The sequence below is a fragment of the Ranitomeya imitator genome, chromosome 1 (assembly GCF_032444005.1).
Source record: "Ranitomeya imitator isolate aRanImi1 chromosome 1, aRanImi1.pri, whole genome shotgun sequence".
Lineage (NCBI taxonomy): Eukaryota > Metazoa > Chordata > Amphibia > Anura > Dendrobatidae > Ranitomeya > Ranitomeya imitator.
The window spans coordinates 369029095-369050364 of record NC_091282.1 but is presented as its reverse complement, the minus strand read 5'-3'; the positions used below and the strand labels follow the sequence as shown (position 1 = coordinate 369050364).

The following is a 21270-nucleotide window of genomic DNA, read 5'->3' as shown; positions in this document are numbered from 1 at the left end:
TGGTGAAAAAACGCATGTAAACGCGTGCAAACGCTGCGTTTTTTTGACGCATGCGTTTTTGCATGTGGTGAAAAAAACGCGGCGTTTTGAAGCGCTTACATGTGTTTTTTCATGCGTTTGCATTTTTTAAAAGCATGCAGATAAATTTGTGACAGCTGCCAATCATCAAAATAAAGTAAAAAACCCACTATAAACAGGAAGAGCTAGGGTTAGGGTTAGGGGTAGGGTTAGGGGTAGGGATCCTAACCCTAACCTTTAAGGGATATATCATCAACCCTACGGATGTTTAGCGGCCGTGGAGGTGCCACCCCCAGGGCTGACTCAACCCCCGTGGTGACCTATATCAGAGTACGGCAAAACACATCCCGTTAATTTCAATCACCTTGGCTGGTGTCTTTCACCTGCGTGGCTGACTCGCGCGGAGGAAAATCATTTTGCCACAGTTCAAGACACAGAGAAACACGGCACTTTAATAAACCATTACGAGACGCTCTGTTTGACTGCGGGAAACCCTTCGCAATGGAGCGGTGAGTAGAAGACATTTGTCGGCCACATAGAGACACATGAATGTACCTTGTAGTGGAGTTGTACACTTGCTGGCAAGGTGACTGGTTTTATTGCTTGTGTCTCCCCCGCAGGCACCCACGGACACCACTTACATGCCCCGTGTGCCACAGGGTAACCAAATATCTATCCACACATCTGAGAAGGGTATGCCTGAGGTCACACGGTGATTCGGAGATAAAAACTGCCATAGCCTCCGCCAAGTATCAACTTCGCTGTATCGCTAACAAGGGGACAACAATCCAATTCAGTGAGCTCAAGCCCCTCCAATCCTTGGAGGAGACTGTCGCCTTCTTAGAAGGTCGCGGCTTTTTGATAGCAAACAAGCCTAGGTTTGAGTCACAAATCACACCACTGACCTGTGAAGGGTCCGCTCAGGTACCAACTGACAATCCGGAGCTCCGCCCAGGCTCCATGCCAGAGCTAGATTCAGATGTGATGGATGTGCCTTTCCTTTTATGGCCGGTAGACAGTCTGGAGGGAGACCCGTGCCCCCCGCCAGAGCTAGATTCGGATGAGATGGACGTGCCTTTCCTTTTACGGCCGGTAGACAGTCTGGAGGGAGACGCGTGCCCCCCGCCAGAGCTAGATTCGGATGAGATGGACGTGCCTTTCCTTTTACGGCTGGTAGACAGTCGGGAGGGAGACCCGTGCCCTGAGCCTGACCACACAGGGAGCGTTTCTGACTGCATAGGCAATGAGGAGGTCGTGGATGGCAGCAATTTAAGTATTCAGAAAAGGGAATGGAAAGACAAAAACCGCACAGCTACCAAGGCCGCCGGATTGTACAAGCGTCACTCATTGAATCACCCCATGTTAAAGGGGTTCCACTCGTACCTAACAGTTACCCATGGGGTCCCAAACTGTCAACAGGAGGTATCAAACGTAGCACGGTTTCTATTTTTTGTGAACCCAAAATCTGTAACTCTGGAGTACCTCGTGAAACCAAACAAGGTTAATAATTTTTTTCAACAACTTGGAAAACTCCATCTATCGAGCCAGACCTCCCTCAAAATGTTGAAGCATATACGGAGATTTACCATCTATCAGATGAGGGCTACCAAACTGAGACTAGAGAATCCTCAACTTTATAAGGCATGTGAAGTGTTTATGAATTTTACAACAGACCTTCAGAAATCATTGTACAAGGGAGCCTGCCGAGAGTCTGTAAGTAAAAGGTACACCGTTCAAAAGAGCCAATATTCAGCGCATTGTTACCAAACCTTGGATGTTGGTTAATTGCCTTTATTTTTCCCCGCAGGTACGATCTATTGATGAAGCCATCAAAGTCACCCAAGGACTGCCAGATTATACTGGAGGAGGCAAGGCCAACATTTCTAGCTAGCGTCGAGGCTGTGACAGATGGCGGATCGGAAGTAGATCGCCGGGAAGTGGTACTGTACCTCGAGGCCCTTCTGATTCTAAAACATCTCCAAAGACCAGGTGTTGTTCGTAAAATGACGGTAAGTCGTCGGGCCCTGTGGGTCAGCGGTATTTGCTGAACCGGTTCAATATTTTTCCACCTTTTTTTTCACATCGTAGGTTTCAGAGTGGAATGAGAGGATCCATCACACGTACCAAGGAAGACGCAAGACAATTGTGGGTGTGAAGACTCACAAGTGCTCCACCTCTCAGGTATCAACTTTTGTACTTTCAGAGGAAGAGGAATCGGTAAGCTTTTCTCAAAGCCAGGGAACCCAGGCAACCCCACTCATTATGGGGAGCAAAACACTCTCTTGTCCCCATGTAAAACCTTTTTGAGGGGTGCCCCCTGGCTGGAGATTAACATATATACTTTTTTTCTTTTTCAGTGGTTCAATGCGTATGCGGAATATGTCAGACCGGTCTTTACCGCTGGCCGAAAAATTATCACAAACTTTTTCGTGACGTGTACCGGGAAGGTCATAAAAAATCCATCCGTGAGCCTCAGACGATACCATTCAAGGTAAGGTGGCCACAAGTCAAGTGACCCACAGCCATAAGTAGCAACCGGTACTAACAATGTGCTTTCCTCCGTAGCTACAACCTCCCAAACATCACCAGCCACCTTGTACGGCGGATTTGCGAGACATGGACTTTGTCACAATACACGAATTGTGAAAAGCGCTTATTTGCACGCTACTTGGCACATACAAACGATGTGGCCGAGAGAGTTTACCGGGAGAAGACCCTGACAGATACAGTGGGGCAAAAAAGTATTTAGTCAGTCAGCAATAGTGCAAGTTCCACCACTTAAAAAGATGAGAGGCGTCTGTAATTTACATCATAGGTAGACCTCAACTATGGGAGACAAACTGAGAAAAAAAAATCCAGAAAATCACATTGTCTGTTTTTTTAACATTTTATTTGCATATTATGGTGGAAAATAAGTATTTGGTCAGAAACAAAATTTCATCTCAATACTTTGTAATATATCCTTTGTTGGCAATGACAGAGGTCAAACGTTTTCTGTAAGTCTTCACAAGGTTGCCACACACTGTTGTTGGTATGTTGGCCCATTCCTCCATGCAGATCTCCTCTAGAGCAGTGATGTTTTTGGCTTTTCGCTTGGCAACACGGACTTTCAACTCCCTCCAAAGGTTTTCTATAGGGTTGAGATCTGGAGACTGGCTAGGCCACTCCAGGACCTTGAAATGCTTCTTACGAAGCCACTCCTTCGTTGCCCTGGCGGTGTGCTTTGGATCATTGTCATGTTCAAAGACCCAGCCACGTTTCATCTTCAATGCCCTTGCTGATGGAAGGAGGTTTGCACTCAAAATCTCACGATACATGGCCCCATTCATTCTTTCATGTACCCGGATCAGTCGTCCTGGCCCCTTTTGCAGAGAAACAGCCCCAAAGCATGATGTTTCCACCACCATGCTTTACAGTAGATATGGTGTTTGATGGATGCAACTCAGTATTCTTTTTCCTCCAAACACAACAAGTTGTGTTTCTACCAAACAGTTCCAGTTTGGTTTCATCAGACCATAGGACAGTCTCCCAAAACTCCTCTGGATCATCCAAATGCTCTCTAGCAAACTTCAGACGGGTCCGGACATGTACTGGCTTAAGCAGTGGTACACGTCTGGCACTGCAGGATCTGAGTCCTTGTTACATTGGTCCCAGCTCTCTGCAGTTCATTCACTAGGTCCCCCCACGTGGTTCTGGGATTTTTGCTCACCGTTCTTGTGATCATTCTGACCCCACGGGGTGGGATTTTGTGTGGAGCCCCAGATCGAGGGAGATTATCAGTGGTCTTGTATGTCTTCCATTTTCTAATTATTGCTCCCACTGTTGATTTCTTCACTCCAAGCTGGTTGGCTATTGCAGATTCAGTCTTCCCAGCCTGGTGCAGGGCTACAATTTTGTTTCTGGTGTCCTTTGACAGCTCTTTGGTCTTCACCATAGTGGAGTTTGGAGTCAGACTGTTTGAGGGTGTGCACAGGTGTCTTTTAATGCTGATAACAAGTTTAAACAGGTGCCATTACTACAGGTAATGAGTGGAGGAAAGAGGAGACTCTTAAAGAAGAAGTTACAGGTCTGTGAGAGCCAGAAATCTTGATTGTTTGTTTCTGACCAAATACTTATTTTCCACCATAATATGCAAAAAAAATGATAAAAAAAACAGACAATGTGATTTTCTGGATTTTTTTTTCTCAGTTTGTCTCCCATAGTTGAAGTCTACCTATGATGTAAATTACAGACGCATCTCATCTTTTTAAGTGGTGGAACTTGCACTATTGCTGACTGACTAAATACTTTTTTGCCCCACTGTATGTGCCGTGCCCAAGAGCTAGTGTTTAACGCAGGAAATCGTGAGGACGCCAAAATTATGTCACCAGTAATGGCATCGACCAGTGAATTGGATAACGAGGTGGTAGACCTCACGGAAAGTGATACCGAGTCATCCGAGTCTACTGAGGGGTATAGACTCAAGAATATTCGGCTCATCCCAATCAGGAGAACAAAGCCCATGTGAATCTGTCAATTGTTATATTCCATTAATAAAATTATTCAAATGTACATTCATCTTTGCCTCTTTGACTTGCCTCACTTTTCTCCCGCTTTGGGGACCCTCTCGGGGTACTCCGCAACATATTGAAGCCCCTCTTGGGTGGGGGTAAGGGGAAATGTGATGTTTTTTTTTTTTCTCAGAAAATTGCCCAAAATTTTCTAAGTGTCAAGGACTCTTCCAGAAAAGCTTCCCCAGGCTTCTGGAAGTATCCTCGGTACACCTCCAGCGGTTTCCCCGCCTGGAAGTCTGACACTTGTCTGAAATTTTCAAAGTGTGAAAGTATGGTTTTTCACCCAAAATTCAACTTTCCGCCCATGAACCACAGACTTCACCCACACTTAGGTCACTGTCTTGGGGTACACCTCCAGTGCTCTGTCACGGTCGTCACTGTTGTCACAAAAAAATTCACTTTTGTTAAGTCAAGCAATTTGAGGAAGGCACGGCAGCCAGCAGCCCGTACGGTCCAGGGGTTGATCAGACCCCGGTACGTCCGGTCGTGGTCTCCGTGCCCCGAAGGGGTTCCCGCTTCTCGCCTGCACCAGGCACGGCAGCCAGCAGACCGTACGGTCCAGGGGTGGATCAGACCCCCGTATGTCCGGTTGTGGTCTCCGTGCCCCAAAGGGGTTCCCGCTTCTCGCCTGCACAAGGCACGGCAGCCTGCAGACCGTACGGCCCAGGGGTGGATCAGACCCCCATACGTCCGGTTGTGGTCTCCGTGCCCCGAAGGGGTTCTCGCTTCTCGCCTGCGGCAGGCACAGCAGCCCGTACGGTCCAGGTGTTGATCAGGCCCCTGTACGTCTGCCCGTTGTCTCCGTGAGTCTTTCGCCCCTATACCCAGGTCAGACGACCGATTTGCACGTCAGGGCCGCTGCGGACCTCCACCAGAGTTTCCTCTGGCTTCGTCCTGCCCGGGCATAGTTCACCATCTTTCGGGTCCTATCGCGCGCGCTCGTGCTCCACCTCCCCGACAGAGCGGGCAAGGCGGGCCGGTGGTGCGCCCGCCATGTCAACCCCTCGGAGCGTGCGGCGGGATGCCACCTCGGCCGGGGCACCCCGGCCTTCACCTTCATTGCGCCACAGGGTTTTGCATCGCAACGGGGGGAGTGACGGATGGTAAACCCCATCAGGTGGGCCCAGGGCGGGTGAGTCTGGCCTTGGGGGGACGTAAGGGATAAAGGAGGAGAGACCATCGGGGCACAGAGCCTCGGGCCTCCCTCATTGTCACCCTTGCGAGGGGACCCCAGCTGCGCCACGGAGGCGATAGACGGAGGGGCGACCCTCAGACAGGCGTAGCCCCGGGAGCACCGCAAGGTGCGTTCAAAGTGTCGATGATCAATGTGTCCTGCAATTCACACTAATTCTCGCAGCTAGCTGCGTTCTTCATCGACACGCGAGCCGAGTGATCCACCGTTAAGAGTCGTGCTTTCTGGTTTGGGGACGCTCGGAGGCGCCCCCCCTTTTCACTCTCATGTCAGCCGGCCGCAAAAGACTGGGATGCTTCGGAGGGTTGTTTTCAAATCTCGGCCCCGTTGCCCGGGCGCTCGGCCTCCCCGTCCCTCCCTCCACCGGGGAGGAGAACGAAGGAGGGCTCAAGGCTTCTCAACCTACCGCCCGGACCCGCATACCCCGGGGAGGGGTGTGTGAGCACACGGGGAGAATGGTACCCGGGACGGCCTTTAGCGTGCGCGGGGGGCTTCTTATTTTTCCTCGGCAGGCAGCGGCAGGGCAACAATCGTCGGTGCAAGGCCGGGCGTCTTCTTCCTGGGCGATGGAGCGAGAGGGGCTCCCCGCACCCTCCCGACGTCGCCCGCCCACTGTCCTCACGTGCCCTCGCCGTCCCCACCCTGCGGAGCGCCCTGGAGAAGCGGAAAGAGACCCACCACCGCCCCCATCACGTTCGGTACCCTTCGGGGATTTGGCGGGCGGCTGGCCTCGGCTTCCTGCTCTGCGCCTAATCGGTATTTTTCACTCGCCCATTAATGATCCTTCCGCAGGTTCATCTAGGGAAACCTTGTTACGACTTTTACTGTCTCTAGATAGTCAAGTTCGAGCATCTTCTCGGCTCTCCACCATGGGTCTTGGCCGACCCCGGCGGGGCCAATCCAAGGATCTCACTAAACCATCCAATCGGTAGTAGCGACGGGCAGTGTGTACAAAGGGCAGGGACTTAATCAATTGAGGGAGAGAAGCCGGAAAGGAAGCCCCGCAGCAGGAAGAGCGCCCGAAGGAAGGGGAAATCCCCGTTGTCGTCCGTGCCAGCAGGCGGGCATCCCCGGGCACCACCTTGCGGAGGAAGAAGGGAGCCTGAACAGCAAGTGCAGTGCCACTGGGGAGATCGTGCATGCTGTACAGTGTGAGGCGGCCGATGCGGAGGGTGTCTGGAAAAAACCCACCTTGCACGGAGAGGGCGAGGTGACTGGCCTCTGGAGGACGCCACGGCTCCCCTGCCTCGTGACCCACCGCTCCCGGGGGAGAGGGGCCAGGGCGGTGGGGGGCCTATGCGGCGCCGCCGTCTGGCTTAGACCCGGCCTCCCGATCGGAGGGCATCCGTTGTAAAAAACCACCCCTTGAGTGGGGAGGGCCGTAGGTGACTGGCCTTTGGAGGACACCACCGCGGGGGGTCGCAGACCCTCCGGCGGACGGGCGCGAGGAGTGGGAGAGGGGGGCTGGCCGTCGGGGTCCACCGCGGCTCCGGCGCAGAGCCCACCAGCGACGCGGAGGTCGCGTGGGGCGCAGTTGGCCTGGCCGTGTCGGCGTCGCCCTCCGGCGTAGTCCCTCGTCCCGGGCTCTTGCCCGTAACCTCAAAGGAAGCCAACCGAGCGGCGTCTCCCCCCAAAGCCATGCATCCGCTGTTGAGAACAGAAGAAGCCCGGGGAGTCACCTTGCGGAGAAAAAAAAAAGGAGCCTGAACGGCGAGTGCAGTGCCACTGGGGAGATCGTGCACGCTGTACGGTGTGAGGCGGCCCATGCGGAGGGTGTCTGGAAAAAAAACCACCTTGCACGAAGAGGGCGAGGTGACTGGCCTCCGGAGGACGCCACGGCTCCCCTGCCTCGTGACCCACCGCTCCCGGGGCGACACACAGAGTCGCTGCTGGGGAGAGGGGCCAGGGCGGTGGGGGGCCTATGCGGCGCCGCCGTCTGGCTTAGACCCGGCCTCCCGATCGGAGGGCATCCGTTGTAAAAAACCACCCCTTGCGCGGGGAGGGCCGTAGGTGACTGGCCTTCGGAGGACACCACGGCCGCCCTGCCTTGTGACCCACCGCTCCCGGGGCGACACACAGAGTCGCTGCTGGGGAGAGGGGCCAGGGCGGTGGGGGGCCTATGCGGCACCTCCGTCTGGCTTAGACCTGCCTCCGCCGTGGGGGGTCGCAGACCCACCGGCGGACGGGCGCGAGGAGTGGGAGAGGGGGGCTGGCCATTGGGGTCCACCGCGGCTCCGGCGCAGAGCCCACCAGCGACGCGGAGGTCGCGTGGGGCGCAGTTGGCCTGGCCGTGTCGGCGTCGCCCTCCGGTGTAGTCCCTCGTCCCGGGCTCTTGCCCGTAACCTCAAAGGAAGCCAACGGAGCGGCGTCTCCCCCCAAAGCCATGCCTCCGCTGTTGAGAACAGAAGAAGCCCGGGGAGTCACCTTGCGGAGAAAAAAAAGGAGCCTGAACGGCGAGTGCAGTGCCACTGGGGAGATCGTGCACGCTGTACGGTGCGAGGCGGCCGATGCGGAGGGTGTCTGGAAAAAAATCCACCTTGCACGGAGAGGGCGAGGTGACTGGCCTCCGGAGGACGCCACGGCTCCCCTGCCTCGTGACCCACCGCTCCCGGGGCGACACACAGAGTCGCTGCTGGGGAGAGGGGCCAGGGCGGTGGGGGGCCTATGCGGCGCCGCCGTCTGGCTTAGACCCGGCCTCCCGATCGGAGGGCATCCATTGTAAAAACCACCCCTTGCACGGGGAGGGCCGTAGGTGACTGGCCTTCGGAGGACGCCACGGCCGCCCTGCCTCGTGACCCACCGCTCCCAGGGCGACACACAGAGTCGCTGCTGGGGAGAGGGGCCAGGGCGGTGGGGGGCCTATGCGGGGCCTCCGTCTGGCTTAGACCTGCCTCCGCCGCGGGGGGTCCTCGACCCACCGGCGGACGGGCGCGAGGAGTGGGACAGGGGGGCTGGCCGTCGGGGTCCACCGCGGCTCAGGCGCAGAGCCCGCCAGCGACGCGGAGGTCGCGCGGGGGGTGCAGTTGGCCTGGCCGTGTCGGCGTCACCCTCTGGCGTAGTCCCTCGTCCCGGGCTCTTGCCCGTAACCTCAAAGGAGCCCCAACCGAGCGGCGTCTCCCCCCCAAAGCCGTGCCTCCGCTGTTGAGAACAGAAGAAGCCCGGGGCGGCAGTTCGCCGGGTACTCCCCTTCGCCAAAACTCTTTTTTCCCACTCGTGGACTATTCGTCTCTCCCTTTTCCATCCTCCCTTCTCGCTCTGGGGCGTCCGCTTGGTCTCTCTCTCTCTCTCTCTCGCTCTCTCCCTCTCACGCTCCCTGCCAAGCCGCCTCGGAGGACGTCGGACGAGCGGGGAAGGCGACGGCGTTCGGCCGGGCACACCACGCGGTGAGAACCCACTCCGCCTGCCTCCCCACGCGTCTGTCGTCCCCCCACTATTGTAGGGGCTCGGGAAAAGACTGGAGAACGCGGAGCTCGGCGGTGGTGTGGAAGCGCCACCCACCGCCGCCGCTCTCGCCGATGCCCACCGCGGAGGCCGCCCATCGGACGCTGGGTGGGGGTCGGCGCGGGCCTCCGCGGGCGAGCTGCGCATCTGGAAGTCAAAGGGCCGCCCTCGGAGAAGATCGTTGTGCTACCCCGCGCAGGGAGCGATTCGGACGGCGGGCCCCCACGCCGAGGTGGGTGGGCGCCCCGCCGTTCGCCCGCGCGGGTCGTCGGACCCCTGCCGTACCACAGTTCGGGTCAAACTCCACCTCTGCACGGCAGCCACAGTCCTGCAAACGGGAGGCGACTGCCGGCGTGCACGCCCAAGGACGAGTGCCTGAATCCCGGGGGGGTAAAAGAGGAAGGAGACCGCCCCCCTTAGACCGACGCGGGCTCCAAAGCCCGGGCCGAGCGAGCGGCACCACCTCCCCACCCGGGAGCGCTGAGCCAAATCGATCGGAGGAAGAGCCGGTGGGGGGCATGGGTGAGAAACCCCACCCGCTGCCATCCTTCCCCTCGGGGAGACGGGGAAGAAACGTGCCCGATAGTCCTGGAGGTACCTCTCCAACACGCTACGGGCGCCCTCGAGACGGAATCCGGGTCACGGTGCGATTCTCTCATAGGTCTCCCCGGTGGCGTGGAAGCGGGAGACATCCAACGCAGAGAAACGCCAAGCCTGCTCTGAGGGGACCGAGTCAGGGGGTGCAATCCGCCCTCCTGGAGCCCTCCTCGGGACGAAGACTCCAGATCTGCCTCCCTTCTGACATCCGTCACCCTCGGAGAACCAGAACACGCTTGGGGAGGGTCCGTTCAGGCTCAGGCGACCCGGGAAACGCATCTCTGACTTGGGGCAGACGACCGGCAAGAGTCCCCCTGGAGCCGCGGAAGCCTGGTGTCGACGCGAGGGCGGACTTCCATGCAAACAGGGGGGTACTCGCCAAACCGCCTACCCGACTCGAGGAACCACGAAAACATCGGAAATCAGTCGGGCCCGAGAGGTACCCCTCTCTCCTATATCCTGCAGCTGGTGTGCAAAAGTGGGTATTTGCATGGCGAAACACCAACCCCCACTTTAAGGGAGCGAAGCCGAAAAGTGTCCGACTTCCTGGAGCTGTGCGGCGGATCCGGCGGCCAGAAATTCCTCATTCCGGTTCTATTTTTTTTTTCGATTTTGCGAAATTTGGCGGCCAGGCGGCGTAGCTGGGGCCTGGACTAGCCCGAAACAACTGAAACCGGCGAGCGGAACGAATTTCCCAACGTTCTGCGGCTCCCGGAAGCCAAAAACGCCTCGCCGAAAAATTTCAAAGTCCCAAGGACTCGTTCTTGAAAATCGATCCGGGGGCCATGGAAGTGTCCTCGGTACAGCTTCAGAGCTTTCCCCCCGCCTGGAAGTCTGAAAGTTCTATGTTTGTTCTAAGTGGAAAATCGCGTTTTTTTCAGTGTTCCACCCATCAGACCCAAACTTTGCCCACGCTTAGGTCTCTGTCTCGGGGTGCTTTACAACATATTGACGCCCCTTTAGGGTGGAAGTAGGGGAAAGGGGTCATTTTTCACAAAATCGGAAATTTCTCAAAATATTTCAAAGTGTCAAGGACACTTTTGGAAAATCTTCCCCAGGCTCCTGGAAGCCTCCTCGGTACGCCTCCTGCTGTTTCCCCCTGCTTGGAAGTCTGACATTTTTCACAGTGCGAAAATACGGTTTTTCGCTCAAAATTCAACTTTCCGCCCATGGAACGCACACTGTGCCCCCACCTTGGAGAGTCTCTCTGTCGTACTCGGGGTGACTATTAAGCCCTCAGACAACCTCCACAGGCTGACTATTAAGCCCTCCACCGACTTTCACAGGGCCGACTATTAAGCCCTCCACCGACTTCCACAGGGCCGACTATTAAGCCCCCCTACGGAGTCCACTCAGCCAGCGACTGAAACGTGGCGAGCGGGGTGTGCGCATCCCGGCCGCGCCCAAAGTGCTTCGCCGCGGTCATGGCTGTCGCCACCGAAAACGGCAAATTTTTGTTTCGGCCAAGCTGTAAGGATACACCTCGGAACACAAAAACCAAAACGGTGGGGACATCCTACAGAGAAACACCGAGCCTGCTCTAGAGGACAGGGACAGAAGGGCGTCCGCCTTCCGAGAGCCCTCGCCTGGGTGAGGACTCAAGATGTGCCCTTCTGACAGTGATTACCTCCAGAGAACCAGGACCCCCGTGGGAAGGGTCCTGCCAAGCTCGGGTCGCCCAGATTCGCCTCTCTCACTCGGGTCACGCGCCCAGCCAACGTCCGCAGAAGACTTCCGATAAACACCGAGCCTGCTCTGGGGGGACAAAGACAGAAGGGCGTCCGCCTTCCGAGAGCCCTCACCTGGGTGAGGACTCAATATGTGCCCTTCTGACAGTGATTACCTCCAGAGAACCAGGACCCCCATGGGAAGGGTCCTGCCAAGCTCAGGTCGCCCAGATTCGCCTCTCTCACTCGGATCATGCGCCCAGCCAACGTCCGCAGAAGACTTCCGATAAACACCGAGCCTGCTCTGGGGGGACAAAGACAGAAGGGCATCCGCCTTCCGAGAGCCCTCACCTGGGTGAGGACTCAAGATGTGCCCTTCTGACAGTGATAACCTCCAGAGAACCAGGACCCCCATGGGAAGGGTCCTGCCAAGCTCGGGTCACCCATATTCGCCTCTCTCACTCGGGTCATGCACCCAGCCAACGTCCGCAGAAGACTTCCGATAAACACCGAGCCTGCTCTGGGGGGACAAAGACAGAAGGGCGTCCGCCTTCCGAGAGCCCTCACCTGGATGAGGACTCAAGATGTGCCCTTCTGACAGTGATTACCTCCAGAGAACCAGGACCCCCGTGGGAAGGGTCCTGCCAAGCTCGGGTCGCCCAGATTCGCCTCTCCCACTCGGGTCACGCGCCCAGCCAACGTCCGCAGAAGACTTCCGATAAACACCGAGCCTGCTCTGGGGGGACAAAGACAGAAGGGCGTCCGCCTTCCAAGAGCCCTCACCTGGGTGAGGACTCAAGATGTGCCCTTCTGACAGTGATAACCTCCAGAGAACCAGGACCCCCGTGGGAAGGGTCCTGCCAAGCTCGGGTCGCCCAGATTCGCCTCTCTCACTCGGGTCACGCGCCCAGCCAACGTCCGCAGAAGACTTCCGATAAACACCGAGCCTGCTCTGGGGGGACAAAGACAGAAGGGCGTCCACCTTCCAAGAGCCCTCACCTGGGTGAGGACTCAAGATGTGCCCTTCTGACAGTGATAACCTCCAGAGAACCAGGACCCCCGTGGGAAGGGTCCTGCCAAGCTCGGGTCACCCAGATTCGCCTCTCTCATTCGGGTCACGCGCCCAGCCAATGTCCACAGCGGATTTCCGACAAATTTTCACTGAAAATTCAACTTTGCGCCCATGAACCAGACACTTTACCCACACTTGGGTCTCTATCTTGGGGTACTTTACAATATATTGACGACCCATGAGGTTGAAGTAGGGAAAATGTGAGATTTTTTTTACAAAATCAGGATTGTCTCAAAATTTTTCTAAATGTCAAGGACCCTGCCTGCAATTCTTCCCCAGGATCCCTGGAAGTGTCCTTGACATAACACCTGAGATTTTTCCCTTTCTGAATGTATGACACAACAGGATTCGAACCCGAGACGCCAGCTCGGCAAGGCCGCAGCGCTAACAAGTGAGCCACCGTGCTTTGACTGGGATCGATGGATCCAGTTAGTACCCCATCCATTACAGATATGACTGATCGACAGCCGTGTAGGTGCCACCCCCTGGGGCTGAGTCATCCCCCGTGATGCCGTATAGGCGATTATGGCAGGTGGATCCGGTCAGGTGCCACCCCTGGGGCTGAGTCATCCCCAGTGATGCCGTATAGGTGATTACGGCAGGTGGATCAGGTGAGGGATCCTAACCCTAACCCTAACCTTAACCCTACCCCTAACCCTAACCCTAAAGGGATCCTAACCCTAACCCTACCCCTACCCCTAGCCCTAACCCTACCCCTAACCATAACCCTACCCCTAACCCTACCCCTAACCCTAACCCTACCCTTAAAGGGATTAGGGTTAGGGGTAGGGTTAGGGTTAGGGGTAGGATACCTTTATCAATTTTATGGTGTGGGGTGGTTTATCAGTGTGTTTTTATTTTTATTTTTTTTAAACGCATGCGTTTTTAACGCATGCAAACACATGCACAAAAAAACGCATGCGTTCCCATTGACTCCAATGTGTTTTTTGACCCCCCAAAAATGCATGAAAACGCATGCGTTTTTTTGTGTCCAAAAAACGCCTCTCAAAAATACTACAAGTTGCATTAGTAGTGTATAATAGCCAGGTTTCGTCAAACTCAATCTGACAGGTGCCCCGCCCCTATCAAAGTGTATCAAAATGTGTAACCCCTCCCCTCCTCCTGTCAGCCAGATGTCCTTGAGGCTGTCTGATTTCCCCTTTTGATATCGTTTGATATACTTTAATTTGTTGTAGTTTTGATATTATTCCTCGTATTTTGTTTTTATACGTAGTCCGAGTTTGATTCTGTAAGCTGTGTTTTGAGAACTTATATAACACATGTTTGTAATTATAGCCTAGTCGTGTATTTATTTTACACGTGGTTTATAACACCTTTCTCATTTGTTTTATATTAGATTTTATACGTAGCCCGAGTTTGATTCTGTAAGCTGTGTTTTATTCACAGTGTACAGATATAGTGGAGAACTTATATAACACACCAAGCTGTTTATTTGTGGTCCTACTGAACATTAACTAAAGGCTTATTTTCCCAAACAGAAGAGCCATTTTCTGTTTGTGTTAACTGCGGGTCAGAGGTTTATAACACCTAGGTCAATTGTTGTTGTATTTGCTATCTGCATGTCATTTGCCCAGGCATTGTGTATTATGTATGTTTTATAACGCCGAATGTTTGATATTTGCTTTCTCTTTTTTGTGTCCTGAAGATGGCATCTGAGAAGTTATTTGTACCTCTACTGCGCATTAACTAAATTGGGGTCATCTGTGTTTTCTGAGGGTCAGATATTTTTGTACAAACTCATGCTGTTTGGTGATCTTTGTGAAGCAGAACTTTGTTTTATAACACATTTGTACCTGTAGATGTTATCTGTGGGGCATTGTAAGCTGTGTTTATTCACAGTGTACCAGATTTTCTCCTTGTGTCTGTATATATATACAACACACGCAAGTAAGAAGCTGTGTGTTTTATACGATTAAAAACCAAAGACACGATATTGTAAAAATGTAAAAAATTTTATTTCTCACAATAAAACAGCATCTCAAAGACATTTCAATACTATAAAAATTCTTACAGAATATAAAAAGTAAAAACATTAAATAGTACAATGAACATTCATCATTACACTTCTTACAAAATAATTAATATAGAGTTACAAGGCGAGTACAGCATTTTAGCCAGTACATTCTTTACATCGTGAGCCACATGGTTTGCAGCATCGGTAGAGACCTTTTTTTAGGTAGCAGAGTTCCACGTGTGGTACCTAATGACGGGGAATGTAAAGATTGAATTGTACGGGGAGCCGCCGCTAACTTCAGCGGTGTAGATACAGAGCGTGTCTCACTGTTGGTAATTTTTAATTCATCTAAAAGCTTCCTAGTAGCGGTGTTACCCACAACTGTAGACGGCATATTAAGCTCGGCCATAGCCTGCATAAATGAATCCCAACCCGGCGGTAAATTTCTACTGTTCAGAGCATGGCTCTGCGTTGTACTACGTACCAAATCCAGTAAGTTAGACCCTGGTATTACGGATCCTTTGAAAATAAATTCAGCATTATTATTCCATGCTGTGACATTTTTATTCTGCAGCAGCCTGTTTAGTAAAAATTCAGCATTCTTTTTATATCTTTGGTTTATATGGCTGACAATTTCAGCGATCTCATGATTTTTATCAGAGTCGGTATGATTTTTATCAGAGTCGGTATTTGGCAATTGCTGCTGACCAGGATCAGGAGGGCTAACGAGATTTAAAGCCGTTACTTCTTTTGAGCTGTGTCGTGTATGTACCAAGTAGCGTTGTAGCACAGAGCTATACATTTTAATTTTCACATCATCGGGAATGTCATGGCGCTGTAAAATGTCGCTAATTTCACCATCAAGGCGCCGAATAACACTGTCGCGTATGTTATCTGTAGTACCGGGTCTTAGTTTGTCTAGCTCCTGTTTGGGGACTAGATACATTTTCGTTGCATGCTCCATTATCTACCGGCGATCAGGCTTGTTATTATTGGAATTGCAAAAGCTAAAAGAGGGCCGATAAACCCGCCGGCCTGTTTTAGTAGTCGCTTCTTTTTCTTTATGGGCTGAGATCTGTCGCTCAGGGTTCTTATAGCTTTACGCCACTTCTTTAATATACCTTTCTGGCGCTCTTTCAGCGGAATCCTGCCTTTTAAGATATTTAAAGCAATCTCGCCTATGGCTGTAATTAAATCATTGCTTGCATCGCGCAAAATAGACTTTCTGACAGCGGGGGGTGCTTTCACTAGGGTTTTTAAGAGAGCCCAGTTACGCCGGAGCCTCTCAGACATCTTTACATCACAACGACCACAGCGTAGAATGTCTGATACCGGGTAAAATTCACTTTTTAGAAGTGTTTTTCTTCTGAACATGGACAGCGGGCAACGCGGGTGGAAACAACCCAGTCCTTAAACGCAGATCCTCAGGAGTATTAGCTCTCAAATCTACGAGCAAATACCCGTAAGGCTCCCGCGTGGCATCCTCAAAAGCTTCTAGGAAAAAACGTGTTTTTCCGGGATACATCTGACGAGCTAGAGTTAAAATTTGTAATTTATCTCGGGGGTTGTTAAAAAGCACCATGTACTTTGTGTTTAAATTTATCGTACGGCTTTTCTTGCCCTGACAAAATATGTTTTGCACCAGGTAGAAAATGCTGAGATTTCTGTGGTGCACATACTTGGTAAAGGCTTTTTCTATCTCACAATTCTCACTAGCACTCTCCATGAGATCATCAACAATCGCCAAATTCACCTTCTCCGGTGGGAATAATTCGTCATCTACGAATGTATTCGGCAGACCCTCCACAAATCTGGCGTGGGGAAAAGAGAGAGAGATTTCATCATATAGTTTTTGCCAACACGAATAAAACCATACAATATTATCAGGTTTCTGAGAAAAATTAGCTTCAATATTATATAGCAGCTGTTTTACAAAATAGCTCTTTCCAGAATTAGACGGGCCTGCTAGAATGCAAGAGAAAGGGTGCTGCAGACGCGTATCCATCACAATACTCGACTAATACCCAAAAGGTAATGTTGTGAAATCGTCTAATAGTCGGCGCTTTGTATAAACGCACTTTTGTGTTTTGCGTAATGGCCTTGTGTCAATATCCCAGTACTTTTTATTTCTCACAATGGACGCCTGCTGTACGACAATACGTTTCTGAGTTTCTGCGGCAGAATTGCGCGAGTAGTCCAGAACTAGATCTTTCAGACTGTTGAAATTAATAGATTGAGAGTTACCAACATTTAGTGTTATCCCCTTAACTTTTAAGACAGTTTTACCGGTGTTGAGTTTGTAGCCGTAAGTTTTGGGGCCCGCAGATACAAATTCTGTGATGTGTGTACCATCGGGTATTTCACTGGTCAGCTCCCCCAGGTAATCGCCTAAAGGCGGTTGCCACTCACCATCTCTCTGTACAAAAATAACTGAGTCTGTGTCGTGATAAAGGCACCTCTCCTGCAGCCGGTCCAGCAGCGAATAGAGCTCTAACCGAGCATACGCTGTTGTAAAACACGCTATAAAAATGTTTGTGTTTTTGTTGAGTGTGTGATGACCTTTTGCATATTTCCAGTTAATGGTTGCGGTGTCATCATCAAGGAAATGTAACATCGAAATGTCATAGTAAGGCAGGAACAAATACTTAAAAAGCTCATCTGGATCCCTAACAATGCTGGTACATGATAGATTAGATCTCTGAGCAAACTTTCCCCATAAAGAATTTAAGAAAAGCTTGGAGATCTGTCGCTTAGCAGGATTGACAGCTATATTTTCAGGCCGTAATTGGACACCTTCTTTTTCAAGAAAAGAGTCAATGTACTGCCGTTTCTTGGCGTCATCAGTGCACCAGCTAGGATAACCAGAGGCTTCCTGCTTATCCCTAAGATGTAATTTAATGTAAGGCGCAAACAGATCATCAGTGGTTTTAGGAAAATGCCATATTTCATAGATGTGAGCGATCCGATACCCTTTTTCTATAGCCATCTCGAGCTCTATAGTGCACCAGGTGCCTGTCAGCGCCCGTTCTTCATCACTGTGGGCACAAATATCTACCTGGGAATTTGCAGCGCATGTGTAGCAAAGGGGAAACATTAATTTTTTGTTGAGTTTTACCGGTAGAACTGGAAAAAATAAATCTCTCGGCGGGTAGACCTTGACTCTAGCAATGCCAAAGTATTTTTTAATGAATCCAAAATTGTCGTAGATGATGTCTGGATGGCCTACAGGGTATGTTTTAGTTTTGTTTACAAAGGGGTACAGACTGGTGAAATCGTAGTAGTGTAAAGTCTCCCCTTCTTCCAGATGGTGATAGAGCTTAATGGCGTTAGTTCGCCCGCCATAAAGCGCATCACGGGGGTCTAAAGGAACGGGGAATTCCATCTGACGAAGAAATGTTTGAAGGTTAGAATCATTTTCAACCATTTCATTCCACTCATGTTCCCACATCAGTCTTACTGTGTACCCGCAACACTGTAAGTAACGCTTTTTAGCTAAAAAGGTGTAATATAACTGGCCGTAGGACGTACTCGTGACCTTATTCGTGTCATTTTCATTATAGCACACGGGACAGCCGTGGTAAAAACACCCCTGAAATTCAAAGGCTATGTGCTGGCCGCTAACATAGGCATAGCCATCTAGAAAATACTTCCCGACCTGTTTTTCACCGCCTCTCAAAGCGTGCTGTATGTCGATGTTCTCAGAGTGGGCTACATACATGAGCCACTGTATAGCGGGTGTCGAGTAGCGCTTTTTTGCCTTGTGATAATTATCACCAGGTAAAATGGTGATTGTCTTTTTTGGAAGAAATTTAAAGCGGTACATTGTCATACACACCGAGGCCAGGGTGATGAGCTGAAAAGGATCAACACATCTGCTCACTACAATCCTTTACTTTTGACGCTTACAGTATTTTTTAACATTTTTCTTCGTCATCTGCATAATAAGCTCTCTATAGATCTCGCAGGCGTGTCTCAAAATTTCAACATCTTGTTTGCAATAAGATTTTAGCTCGGCCTTGAAGTCAAAAGTTGTATTTACCTGTGTCTCATACCACTCCAGGAACTCTACCTTCTCACCAGGTGACATGTATTCCACCCCATAATATTTTACATCAGGTATGGGGCCTACATAGTTTTGGTTTTCTCTGGTATTGAAAAAGTGTGGAAAATGCCCTTTGCCTCCTGAAAAGCCCATGGCCTGTGGTAATTTACTGAGTTTCATGGGGATAAAATTTAGAGAGTCTATGAACCTTATAGACAAATCGGGTAGCGACACACACAAGAGACGGCCACCTTGGGTTATCAACTGTACTTGTAGTTTTTCAGAAATCAGTTCCTTAACAATAAAGTATGAGTCGTATCTTCCACCATTGTGGGCAATAAATGTATGATCTGAAAATTTACCGCTTGTAAAGAACTGTACAAAGTCATGTGTACAGGTATCGCCCTCAAACTCCCAGGAGGGGTGGCCATACAGCGTTGTAGCATAAATGTAATTCGGGATGTGCATACCTGTCTCCTGCATACATTCAAAATCATAAAAGATATAGCAATCTGACTCATCCTGTGCTACATACTTCCGCATGTAACAAAGATGGGCATCGAATTTATTTATATGTCTGCGACATACAGGACAGCGCAAACCATTACATTTATGCTCTGTTTCGCTATTTCTGGGGACAAAAAGGTTGCATTTATCACAAAATGTTTTAAGTCTGCAGAATGCCGGGTCGCCTAATCCCAATTGTTTGTGATAATCTAGGCACACGCTCGAACGGCAATAAACTCTGCAAACAGGACATCTGGGCTGTTGGTCGGCACCGCTTTCTACGCAATTCTCTCTCTGACAGGCTTTACAAAAATACTGACAGGAATGGTTGTTTTTGTGGTGAAACACTGAATTGCAGAGCTCACAAAAGTACTTAGCGCCGATAAAACCCTTCATATTTTTGATCCCGTAGTAGTGATTATCATGGAACAATATGAATACTGTTTTGTCATTAGATGTATTACCGCTCTGAAAGTAACGCCAATCGCCCTCACTATAGTACAGTACTTTAATGGTGACCCCCAAATATTTTTCAAATGCAGGGATGTCGCTAAAACTCACTAATTGATCATCAGGGATGCCCAGTGCTGCGTGTATGTTTTTAGAGCGGCTCAGTAAAACACCATCAGTGACATCCGTGTCGTCCATCAGGGCGCACACACTAGCAGCCAAACACAGATTTGTCGTGTAATTGTTAAAATCATACAGCCATTGGCTCTTTTGTTTAATGATTTGACTGCTCGCTATAGATTTCAAGCGCCTTTTTTGTTTTACACCACCGCGTCGGTTTTTAATGATGGTGACGACTAGCTTTAGCGAATTGGATGCTATGCATTCACTGTTACTTTGAAGTGCGCTGGCAACAGCATTTAAAAAAGATTCAGAATTAAAATCTTCATGGGTTTGTTTTGTAGTGAAAATAGGGTCTAAAGTATCGCCGGCATCAAACCTTAACTGTACAAAGTCGCCAGGTTCAATGTCCCTGATGATTCTATCCAGTAATGCCTGAATGCCCTCATGAACAATATTCAAGCCCTCTTCAAATGATCGTACACGCTCTAAATTTACAAATCTAAAATGATCTGTATGTATATGGCCGTTGAAATTGCGGAGGGCTCTTTCATGATGATGGATGTGTTGCAAAAATACTGTATGATCGGGGCTCCGCACATTACCAGCAGCGTCAGCGTCTGAGGCTTGTGAATTTTGTGTAGATGCATGTGCGGCATCTTCAGAGCTGCCTGGGCTATGTGAGTGCTGTTCTGACTCTTGTGACGACGTCTGTGGTGTCTGTAGAGGCACTGCAGTACACATGTCACCACGACGCCCCCTAGAGCATAGCGCCCGTCTAGCGCTGACCAACAATTTTAGAGCCCTCTTTATAACTCTAGCCCTATTATACCTGGGTAGTGTTAGTTTAGGCGGTTTATGCATGCCGTAGCCGACCATATCTAGTCATAATGGGGTCGCTGTAGTTGTCATCTCGCCATCCAGCAGCAGGCTCCGAAGTGCGTATAGTTCGGACTTATTAGCCTGTGTTGGGCTTTGTGTTGATAATAATTTTTCAAAAGTATCGCAAAAAAAACATTATTTTGGGGAGCCAGCGTTTGTAGCGTAAGTAGCGGACGAAGTGTTCCTGAAACACAAGCATTTCAACGGGGCCCCAGCTGCGGGATTCATGCGGCAGATCTATAGCTGGCGCATGAATCCGTGGCTTTTTACACACCTTAAGCTCTTTACACACCTTAACATCAGCCGGTCGCGACCTCTTTGACCGTTTCTTAACATTAACAGAGTTAGATACACAGACATGAGATATGTCACCCAAATTAGAGGGTCCTGAGGGTCCGACCCCAGAGGCATTAGCAGGCCCCGTTACACATGGCGCTGACGGTTGCATAGTGTGGGACATACGTATAATGAGCGGTTCTACGGATGGTTGCTTACCATCAGCGAGCTGATCAATCTCGCGATCATACTCTTCACGAGTCATCGTGGCTGTTGCACCCACGGCGCAGGATGCGGTTGGTGGCTCTGTAACATGTTTTGTTTTTCGCTTATGTTTTCGGGGTGCCTCGACCACTTCTGGATATAGTAGCGCGGGGTCATTCACACGGATTGTCGATGGCTGGCCGGTGCTTGAATGGGGTATTTCACGATGGTCCGACGGCACAGGGTTTCCTGCGTCCTGAACCACGCAGATCGG

The 21270-nt window shown here is 51.0% G+C and overlaps 1 pseudogene; it reads right to left on the bottom strand.

Annotated features, from left to right (window-relative positions):
• Window positions 1–5834: 5834 nt before the first annotated feature.
• LOC138659997 (5.8S ribosomal RNA) lies at window positions 5835–5980 on the bottom strand (annotated as a pseudogene).
• Between the last annotated feature and the right edge of the window lie 15290 nt (window positions 5981–21270).